Raw genomic sequence first — 12,150 nt, 5'->3', positions numbered from 1 at the left:
TCACTCTGAAATTCTAAATGCCAGCGTGACTCATACACACCTTCAGATGCTTCCAGTATTTATTACACTTAGATCAGCACAGAAACATAATACCTTCTTGGTGCATAATCTACAAAGAACTCACATCATCTCTCTTAATCCTTTCAACTATTTCTCTATGTTGAACGAGAAAACTGTAGCCCAGAAAGTTTAAATCATCTGCCCGAGGTCACACAGCCAATAAATAGCAGAGCTGGGTCTCAGACCCAGATCTCACGTCCTCCTCCCTCTCACTCATGGTGCTCCAGCTATGCTGGCCTGACTGCATTCTTTAGACTTGTTCAAATACTTTCAATTCAAGGACCAAGCACACCCAGCTCCCTCTGCCTGGAGATGCCCTCCTAAGCATCCCCACCTCATGCTATGGTCACCTCATTAACAGCTTAAATATCACCTCCTCAGGGAAGCTTTCGCAGAATTCCTCAGACTAACCCAGACCCCACCCCAACCCTGCAAGCTGCTCTTGTAGTACACTGTAGTCATAGTTCAAAGCACTTATTTATTATAGGATCACTTCTGTAATATCTGCCTTCCTGACTAGACCTTAAGCTTCATGAGGGCAGGGACCCTGAGGATGGTGCTCATTTCATCCCCACTACAAGAGCTGCACAGTGCCTGCTACCTGGTTAGAAGCTTAATTAAAAAATACACAAAAAAAGCATCTCTTCTGACTCGAAGATCCATTTTCACCCCACTATACAGAATTATCACACCACTTTCCAAGCCGATTAACCTCTTGGTGGTCTCTGTTGTTTGTCAAAGACCATGTAGGTATTGGTGAAATGGGATGCTTTGTTCCATGGGCCATAATAGTGACACATTCTCCACACACTTAAGTCCTTCCACCCTGTGAGTTATAGGATCATAATAATAGCATTGATTTTACAGTTTGGGGCCATACGCTTTACTTAGATTGTCTCACTTGCTCCTTATAACATTCTCTGACATAGATATTATTTCCATTTTGTAAATGGGGAAACTGAAACTCAAATGAATTTAATAATTTGCCCAATTTCTTACACGTAATAAGCCAAGATGAGAATATTTGTTTATCACTCAAAAGACCCTGCTCAGCCTGATGACTGGCTATGAGAAGCATCCCTGAGGCTCCTCGGGGTCTGTCTCCCTGGGAGCCCTCTGCATGTCAGCATTGCTGTTGTGGCTGAAACCACTGGGGTAATCACTACATAGGTAAGATTTTCGTTCGGAGTAGGTTCACTCTGCCATAGAGCAGAAGACTTGGCTGGGACACAGTCAGAGTCCACCTCCAGGAAGACTTCTCCAGTGTTTAGCAGGATGTTCCCCTTTAGCAACATCTATACTTACTCACCTTATTTGTAGGTGCTGTCATTTTGCTGTCCCCGATGCTGGTAAGCCCAGTACCCTTCTCTTACCAGCCAGTAGCCTTACCATTAGCAAACTAATGCTTCCTCTTCATCATTAGGCCTGGCAGGACATCTGTCCATCTCCTACCACCCATGAGTCCTCTAATGGCATTACAGGTATACTTTCCATGCATGCTCAAATTCTCTTCCACATGGCAGCACTAATGGTGGCCCAAGTCAGACTACTAGGATTGCAAGATTTTACCAGGAAGATGGTCTTGCTGCTCTTGCTGCTGCTCTTAGGAAAGTATCCGTCCGAAGATTAGACTCCTTGGTCTTAGCCCCAAGCTCCTACTGTGAAATAGGGACAAAGGTGGAGAATTTCCAATTGCATCTGGAGCAAACTTTCATTCTTTTTGGATAATTACAAGTAGGACAAGGGGAGGCGGTAGAAAAAGAAGAAGGAGTCCAAGACCCAGTGGACCTTAGGAGAAGGACTGGTGACCCTGTTGTCCCTGGTTGCTGTCAAGTAGCCAGAGGGTAAAACAGAGTGTCTTCTGTCATCTTCCTGCTGTGCTCACTATCCCAAATCCTAGAACCAATGCCCTGCTTGAAATCTCTCTCCCTACACCCAACCCAAGTGACGCCATAGTGGGGAAAATGTAAAATAGCAGGAGGAATGTATGAAGCAAGTATCTTGGACTTTTTTAGTTTCTGACCAATATTTTACTAAGGAGATTGGGGGTAATGTGGTTTCTAACTCTAGCGGCCCATGGCAGATGAGTACAAAGTAAGCTGGTGGTCAACGTGGAGGGAAGAGGGATGGATGGTCAGGGAGGAGGATGAAATGGCTCAAATAGTGGCACAGCTAGTATGGGCAGAGCACCTTCAACCATTCCTAGAATCAGATCTACTGCAGTGTCCTAGCAAACAGTAGTTGTTATGAGCAAGTGACTTAACTTCTCTCATCCCGAGCTTCCTTACCTATAAAATGGGGGAATCCTATGCCCACTCATTTGCTTCACTAAATAGTTATGAGGTCGAAACAAGCCAAAGTGCTCTATAAGCTTGAAACACTGACAAAGTATTAGTACTTAAAATCTTATTATGGGAGAGAATTAGAAGGAAGAAAAAAGATGATCCAGACCTTGAAGGGACAGGAAGACCAAGAAAATAAATGTTTGTGTGTAATGTTACAAATGTAGGAGACACTCATTGAATGTTTGTGGTTGATTTAGAAACAGAAACATGGAGTTTTTCCACTTTCTCAGCCCAGAATGAATACTTTCTCACATCCTTCACCAATAACCATTCGGAAAGCACCAGGATGTTGGAAGGAGCAAGCTAAGAGAGGCTGCCTCCTTTTCCTCCACAGAGGCCTCCTCTCTGAGTCTTTCACTCAGACTCATAGATCTCTTCCATCTCTGGACGCTGCTATGGCACTTGGTCCTGAATTGATCAGGAAATTCCCCTGAAGCCACCACACCAAGATTTGCAAAAATTTGCTTAGCCTCTCTGTGCCTTACTTTCCTCATTCTTTTTTTTTTTTTTTTTGAAGATTAGCCATGAGCTAACTACTGCCAATCCTCCTCTTTTTGCTGAGGAAGATTGGCCCTGAGCTAACATCCATGCCCATCTTCCTCTACTTCTATACATGGGACACCTACTACAGCATGTTGTGCCAAGTGGTGCCATATCCCTACCCGGGAACTGAACCGACAAACCCCGCGCCACCGAGAAGCAGAATGTGTGAACTTAACCGTTGCGCCACCAGGCCGGCCCCTCCTCATTCTTAAAACAAGGATAATAGTGTATCCCTCCTGGTGCTGTTATGGGGATTAGCTGAGATAATCATGTGCGTGAAAGTGCCTAGCCCACAGAGGCTCTCAAAAACAGTTAGCTCCCTTCGCTCCCATAAGTCCCCCCGGCCAAGTCTCAGTTCAGATGCTCACAATGGGTACAAGAGGTGTCCTGGTGCACCCTCATGATGGACAGGATGGGTTTCTGATGTATTCTTCCAGAGAGAGATTATTGCTATTTAACAAATGTAATTCCCCCTTTCTGACAAAATAGTAGTATACTATAATTGAGAAGAGTCCCATATCAATACATAAAGAGCTCTCTCTTGCTTTATTATAGCTAAATAGTATTCCATTTGATGGCTGTTTCGTGACTGATTTAATCAGCCCCCTTTTGATAGACCCTAAGATGTTTATAATCTTTTGCAATGACAAACAATGCTGCATTGAGTAACTTTTGTACATATGTCATTTCCCACATGCGGGAATTTATCTGTAGAATCACTTCCTGGGAGAAGAATGGGGTAAATAGTGTATGAATTTGTCATTCTGCTAGATATTACCAAACTATGGGCAAAAGGGGACTCTTCCCTAAAAAAGAGAACATCATCAAGAGGTCTGCTCAGAAAGAGAAAACCAAAGAATTCAGAAAGTTTTTCCTACCTATGTATTGACATTATTGTTAAGTGCCTCATAAGAAAACATTATTATTTGTTGATATCATCTTCCATAACTACCATTAGAAGTATTACAGGTAAATGAAGGCAACTCAGTTGGCCATAGGTTTTTTTTTCATTTATTCAATAAAAATTTATGGAGTAAGACATAAAGCCAGACACTTTGGGGTCACACACATGAGCAGGACATGGTATCATAGTCCTTACATCTAGTAAGATGATTTTAAAACTGGAATCCAGAAGATAGCAAAATAAATCCATGCTCCATCTTTATTATTTAAAAATCAGAGACAGCCCTAATGGCCTAGAGGTTAAAGTTCACACTCGCCACTTCATTGGCCTGGGTTCACTTCCTGGTCACAGAACTACACCACCTGTCTGTCAGTTGCTATGCTGTGGTGCTGCTATGCTAAGCTCAAATAGAAGAACCAGAATGACTTACAATTAGAATATACAAGTATGTACTGGGGCTTTGGGGAGGAAAGAAGAAAAAAAATAGGAAGATTGGCAACACATGTTAGCTCAGGGTGAATCTTTCCCTGCAAAAAGAAAAACCCCTAAAAATCAGGACAGGTATACATATTTGTTATGATCACTAATTAAAACATCAAGTTTCCTTACTTTGAGGTGGAATGACTCATACACATAGACACATGTGGTGACTAGAAGACCAGAGGAAGTTACAATTTAAAATATGTTTGATTAATAAGAAAAAAAATAATGAATTGTACATAAATGTAGCTTTGTTGCCAAAAATCACCTCTCTAAATAGAGTTCAAGTTGGGGCAAATAATGTAAAGGTATAGAAAACAAAACAAAAGCTATAGAAATGGGAGAGAAAACTTAGAGAACCATGAGGTCATGGTTCCTAAGAAAACAGCTAAATATAAAATCAAGCCTGCATATCTCCCCCCCAGCAGAAACACCTGAAAAGAATGTCAGTCTGGGAACTGAGAGTCCAGAGTTCTAGGTCTTGCCCTGACAATAGTCATCTGACCGACCTTGGGCCCCTCACACAACACCTGTGGCTTCAATTTCATCATCTGTAAAAGGGAGTAAAACTATTTGGTCTGCTTATGTCACATACTATTGTGAGAAACAAATACAATCATAGAAAACATTTTGAGGAGGTTAAAAACTCCACATGGATGCAAATTAATATTTCCAGCGTTGATTGGCATTCGTGTTGGTATGCTACACCCCACCAAATCCTTAAATGTGAGTTCATCGATGGATTAATATTTTGATCAGTATAAACTCTGTACAACTTTGGCAAATGACTCTGGTATGTCATCCAGTAAGTACTCGCCTTCTATCGTATCCCTGTTGAACTTCACCCAGGGGCTTCCCTGCGCTCGGTGTCCAATGTCAGAGTAATAACTTACTTTGACCATTAGATGGCACTAGTTACAAAGCAAGCTTAGGTCCCCTCAGAAATTGAGCATTTTTTCCAACTAAGGAACTTTTTCAGGTTGGTTTGTTTTGTAACTTTTTTTTAAAAAATCGTTATTATAAAGGGCATATGTTCACTGTGAAAATACATCAAACGGTATGAAATAAAAAGGAAATCCCCATTTCTGGTAAGACTGGTGGCAGTTTCCGAGCCCTGCTTTGAACACAGTAGTATGTAGCCCTAATTAACCCCGGTTAGGCAGAAAGCTGTGCTGGGGTAGTCGAAATCACTATAATGTCTCAAGGCCACCCCAGAAGTATAACCACACTGACCCAAACCACTGTGTCCACGCCTACCCCACCCCACCCCTAGACACACACATCTCCACATTCAACTCCACTCTCACCAACCTTAAGGCCCCAGTCCCCTTTATAGCTTACTGGCTCCTTACAAAGTCCTTGTCCTTCTCTAAGGGAAAAGCATCTACAGACTAACGGAGCTGGTTGAACTTTTGTGGTGCTGTTAGTAAGTTAGTAAGAGAATCAACAGTTTCAAGAAGCATATTCAAAATCTTGTAGTCAGGTATATTAACATAATAATTTTTCCCTGTCCACACTTTTTCTGGAATAAAATTATAACTACACCTGCCTCCTTTAGCCAGTGATTTGGCAACACCAGCCATTCAGAATGTTGCTGAGAACCAAGGGCAAATGGGAACATAATCGCTCTGGTTGGTCAAAATGGCTGTCAGAAAGTTCATTCACCAAGAAAGACTAAGTTTGGTTCAACTTAATTGGGCTCAATTTACAAAAATATGGACCTCAGTTTCCTCCTCTGGCATTCAGGGGATCTTTTTTTTTTTTTTTTTTTTGAGGAAGATTAGCCATGAGCTAACTGCTGCCAATCCTCCTCTTTTTGCTGAGAAAGACTGGCCCTGAGCCAACATCCATGCCCATCTTCCTCTACTTTATATATGGGATGACTATCACAGCATGGCTTTTGTCAAACAGTGCCATGGTCCACAGTCGGGATCCAAACTGGCGAACCCCGGGCTGCCGAGAAGCGGAACATGTGAACTTAACCGCTGAGCCACGGGGCCCGCCCCTGGAGGATCCTCGAGCAGCCCTCAGGCTGGGTGCTCTAGGACCAGAACCACAAACCTTTCCTGGCACATACACAGAGACCAGCTGCCACTCTTGAGCGAAACTAACGTACTCCCTTCCTGGAAGAGGACAGTAGATGACACAGAGAGAGGGATTTGTGTGCTACACCTCTGGGAGTCTTGGAAGTTGTGGAAGTGGCCGTGGAGAATAACCTTAAGAGAAGGGATAGCTGAGGAGAAGAGGGGAGAAGACGCTGGCTCCAGATAACCCACGTTTGTGCCTGGCCCATGAAAAGCAACCAAAGCCATTTTATCATGGGTCATCCCTGCCCCACAAAATAGCTCCCTCCAGGCCATCAGACACAGGAAGTTCCTCATCAGAATGCAAAGCCCTAATCTAGAATTCAAGATCAAAGTCAAAAATGCTAACCTCTCAGTTAACAAATTGGTGTGATCAAGTAAAAGTGTAAATATTGACCTAGAGGGTTAGAATGCAAGAAGGTGCCTGAGGTGGGGACCCACAGCCTGAAAGGAGGAGAATAGGAAGGCTGGAGGTCTAAAGGTGGGTGTTCTCCTTTGTCATTCACTCTTTCAACAAATTTAGTCTATTATGGATCCCTCAGTCTTCCACACCTAGGAGATGCAGGGAAAACAAGATAAGGTCCTGCCCTCATGGCCTAACTTTCTATGCACAGGCCCTGCACAATAGATGTATTAGGGTTTCTGAGAGCCAGACACAGGCCTAAGCACTTTATGTACCTGTCTCACTTAGCCCTCACGTCAACCCCATGAGGTAGGTGGTATAATCTCCATTTTAGAGTCAAAGAAACTGAGATTTCTTTAAGCTATCTGTCCAAGGTCATAGGTCTTCCCACAGGACAGTAAACAAGAAGCTGACGTTTATCAACCAGCTGGATGGACCTGGAATTTGCACCTGGGCTTCCAAGCTTCTATATCTCCCATTGTATGTGAAGATTCTGGAATAAGGATATTACCACTCCTGTAAGAGCTCTAGGAATTCCAGACTATATAATTATCCTTCCATATAGTTTTCTCTACTAGGAAAACAAGACTGTAATTGCCAGGCCCCAAGATGATGGGCAAGACCAAAGTTGCCCAGTTCCAAAATGGCCACTGCCACGTTTTCCTAGTGTCAGAGCAATAATGCAGTGACAGAAGGGCCAGCACCAGAGGTGGGTGCTCCCAGAGATATGCCAGGTGCCAAAACAGCCACCTTCTTTCCTTCTCCTGAGCTATTGGCCAAGCAACATTATAGGCCTCCTTAGTCCAGGTTGGGCTAATGCAGAGAAACGAAGTAGATAGAAGAGGAAAGCAGATAAGCAAGGGCAGTGGATCCAAAGTGAAAGGGCAAAAGTCTTTGCCTGGGGGAGGTGGGTGTCACTGCCTCGCTGGCAGCCACCTCGCTTTTGCCTATTTGTAGTCTCAGCTTTATTCTCCGCCCACAAAGGCTCCTGGCAACGAATTCTCGGTAGGAAAACCGTGGACGTCAGCCGTTGTGGGGCAGACTGGGAGCGCCTCCCTGGTCGTCACCTGCAAATCCTGCGGAGATGTTGGCCAAAAGCGATGGTGCCAAGGAAATGGAAAGGAGGAGAGGAGGAGGGGAAAAAAAGATGGGAAAAGAAAATTTAGATTCTTGTAGGATCCTACAGCCAGGACAAAACCTTAGAGTCACCTAGCCTAACCTCCCGTGCAATGTTGGCTTAAGCATCCAGGAATGGAACGCTCACTCCCCAGTCCGTTCCCTGGTTGACAGTTCTGATAGAGAGAAGATTTTTCTTTGTATTGAACTGAAACCTGCCTCTGAGGGCTTGCGCCTAACTGTTCTACCCCACGAGGACCTACGGAACAGCTTAATACGTATTCCACAGAACAACTCATAACATTTTGATCAAAATCATTTCCCTTTCTGGGAAGAAGAAAAAAAAGCCTAAGTGCCTGACTCACCTGATTCGTAACAAGCTGAGTGATTTCTTTAATGAAAGATGAAAATATTGGTGAATATTTGAATAGTAACTAGGAAGACACAAAAATGGAAAAACGTTGGTAGATAAAATTTAAACCTTTGGCAGAACACCATTGGTTTTATGTTCTCTATATTTTTTCTGGTTTTCTGCACTATGTGTGTTACTTATATAAACACACCACTATGAGGAGCAGCTCCTGGCTTCCCCACAGCACATGCTCACACGCCACAAGCACTCACTTGCCCGGAGGCTGCATCAGCTTGATTCAGATCTTGCTCTCATTTCTCTGCTGACCTATGAAACATCTGGCTAAATGGATATAAATTAGAGATTTTACAGTCTATCAGTCAGTGAGTCTCCACGGGATATCCTGGCCAATTTAAACATAGAAATACTACGAAAATAGGGCACAAAAGTGGCAGAGAAAATGTCCAATTCCTCTTGATATTTATGCCACTAGAGGGAGTTTCAAAAGAAAAGTCTCTGCATGTGAGGGTTAATGACAGTACTTACTGAGTTGTTACTCTGTACCATCCACAGTTCACATGGACTCATTTATGTAATTCTTATCACGGCCCTGATGAGGTGGATGTTATTATTCCTCTGCTTACAGAGGAGAAAGCTGAGGTACAATGTGTATACTTGTACAAAGTATACAACTTTGTGCAGGGCAAGTTATCAATGTTGATTGAAATTACAAACGAATGTGTTCTTTGTGCCAACAATTCCAACTGTGTGGAAGGCAGAGTGAGGTTCATGGGTGTGAGATTAGGGCAGCTGCATGGGGCCCCATCCTTAAAAGAGGACACTGTGTTTGGGTTTTTAATACTCCGTGTCATCATCTTGAAATCCTTAGTAATTTTATCTTTCAGTTTGTGTTTTGTAAGTGAAGTCTGATGGGACAATGGAACGTGAGCTGGGGGCTAGGAGCCTAGTCTCAAGCTTGGTCCTGCTTCTCATACCTCCCAGCCTCCCCAGGACTGGTTTTCAGCTGTCTGCTCCTCCCCGCAGGAACCGTTGCCACCCTCTGTGCTACCCCCCTTCCAGGAGGAGCCTGAGCACAGGGGAGAGCTGGAGTCAGGCATGCACACCTCTCTTGCCAAGCTGAGGGGCAGGACCCCAGGCACTTGCAGAGGACTGCATTCACCTCCATAAGTACCCCTGTGCCTGAAGGAATGTGACATTAAATAGCAAAAACAAAGTCACCATGACATGTAGAGAGTGAAACTGCAGAAGAAAGGAAAAAACTTTTTCCCTGCTATTTGAACAAAGGACTCCATAGTTTCATTGTGTACTGGCCCCTCAAATTATGTAACTGGTCCTAGTAGATGGGTATTCATGGCCAAATTATATGTGAGAGCAAAAAGGTTGAAAACGATTGGCTGATGCTCATTGACTTGTGTGCCCTCAGATCACATGTAACTAGAATACTGCTGCAATATAACTGGAATATAACTTTCATGAAGGCAAGAACCTTATCTATCTTGCTGAAACTTTTATAATCAAGGCCTAATATAAAGCTTGACACATGACATTTGCTGTTAAATATTTATTAATTTATATTGATTGAATACATTTTTATTTCAATGTAGTAAAATAGATATTTTAAAACTGGAAACAACCTAAATGTCCTGGGAAACTAGTTAAATAAGTATAATACATTCATGCAATACAATATTGTGTAGCTGTATAGAATAACAAGAATGTTCTTTAGGTATTGATGTATAAAGATCTCCAAGGTAAATTGTTACCATGTATGTAAAAAAAAAAAGCTAGGGGTGAGGAGTGGGGAAGGGAAGTGCTATAGTTGGTCCTCACTTGCGGTGACTGCCTCCTGGAGCTCCCTCTAGTGGCGCATGTGTGTATATGAAAGGATTCAGAGAAAACAGGTGGGCTCTGCTTGGCTGTGAGGAAGATTTTTAAGATACGGTATTTTATACCTTTTGGCTTTTGAAACAAAAGCAAATGAACAAACAAATAAATAGGAATCAATTTTTAAAAGTACAAGAGAACTGTGTTATGTATTAACATGGAATTATGCATTAAGTAAAGAACACAAGAAGCTGAACAATATGTCCATTATCATTTGTGTGAGATGTATAGTTTATACATTATCTGGAAAAGCTCATGCAGCACTGTTATTGGGCAAATACCTGGGTAAGCCACCATTTATTGAGTGCTTACATATGGATAGCATGTTACTTAACGTACACATTCATTGTATTTACAGTATGTCACTTGGCATACCTGATTGTATACACAGCCTGTCATCAGACATGACGAGAGATGCATATTAAACAAAAATCACTGAGGAGAGCAACACACACAAGAAACAACCCGAGAATACTCACAAGATCACATAACAATTGCTACACAAAATCAATTAAAGTAATATTTAAGTGCTGAAGAAAATGACCAGCTCTGATCAACACAGGACAGTTTCACTTCTTAGACACATCCACATTGCGCTCCATGCCCCGCACAAACCTGGTGCTCCTACACCCCAGATTTCTGTAAATGGCAACACTACTGGCTTTGTTTTTGCTGGTGACACCTCTCCCTTTCCCTTGTTTACATAACCTTTGTCCAAAGATCATGTCATCCAAGGGACTTCTCTCAGCTCCAAGAATCCACCCCTTTTCCAGAGATCTGAGGCAGTTGAGGGCAGGGAGGTGAGTGAGGTGAGCTCTTCAGACGTTATTTATGGGGCTAGAAAGCTTGGCTTCAAATCCCAGCTCTGCCACTCCCTACTGGCGTGACCTTGAACAAGTAACTTAATTTCTTTTGTGCCTCAATTTCTTCTTCTGTAAAATAAGAGTGATAACAGTTTAACATTTGTTTTGTCGTTGTGAGGATTGAACAAGTTCAGACACGTAAACCACTTAGAACAGTGGCACACCGAACTTTTCAGTAAAGTGTTTTTTCAGAGATGCTGCGATTTCTCCAAAGTGGCTTTGATTGGCCAGCTCCTGACCCTCTCTGCTTCCCAAACCCTCCACCCCACCATGATCTCCCATCCAACTTTTGACAAATGGGCTGGTACCGGACAATTTCAAGCACTCTACAACCCCCAAACCCTGCCCAGGAAAGCATCTTGTGCATAACTCTCCTACCTGAATGTGTGTGATGAAGGAAGAGCATCACGGATATTTTAGGTTCTGAAAGGAGAGAACCTCCTACTTGAGAGGAAGTCAGACACGCACAGAGGGTCCTCTTCCTAACTGATTCAACCCTTTTGACCTTGACTTTCACCCTCACAGCTCCAGGATACCCAATCTGCTTGTGCCCAAACTCCAGAAGCTTTGCAGGGGGAAAGAATAAGCAACTCCCAGACTGAGCTGACCAGAGTCTGTCCTTCTAGCCCCTTGTGCTCCTCTCTGACAAAAGCAGAAAATGTGTGTCCCAGTCGTGTTCCCAGCCCTTGAACAGTGCTACCCCATATAATTTTTTGTGATGATGGAAATGGTCTATATTTGTGCTGTCCAATGTGGTAACCACTAGCCATATGTGCTACTGAGCATTTGAAACATGGCCAGTGCAAACAAGGAACTAAATTTTTAATTTTATTTAATTTTAATTTTAATGGCCACTTGTAGCCAGTGATTACTGTCCAATCATCCCTCAGTATCTGTGGGGGGATTGGTTCCAGGACTGCCCACCCCCTTGCAGATAGCAAAATCCGTAAGATGCATAATATTTGCATATAACCTACCCATATCCTCTTCTATACTTTAAATAATATCTAGATTGCTTATAATACTTAATGCAATGTAAATGCTATGTAGATAGTTATACTGTATTGTTTAGGGAATAATGACAAGAAAAAAAGT

This window comes from Equus quagga, chromosome 15 (genome assembly GCF_021613505.1).
Source record: "Equus quagga isolate Etosha38 chromosome 15, UCLA_HA_Equagga_1.0, whole genome shotgun sequence".
NCBI lineage: Eukaryota > Metazoa > Chordata > Mammalia > Perissodactyla > Equidae > Equus > Equus quagga.
This window is presented reverse-complemented; position numbering follows the sequence as displayed.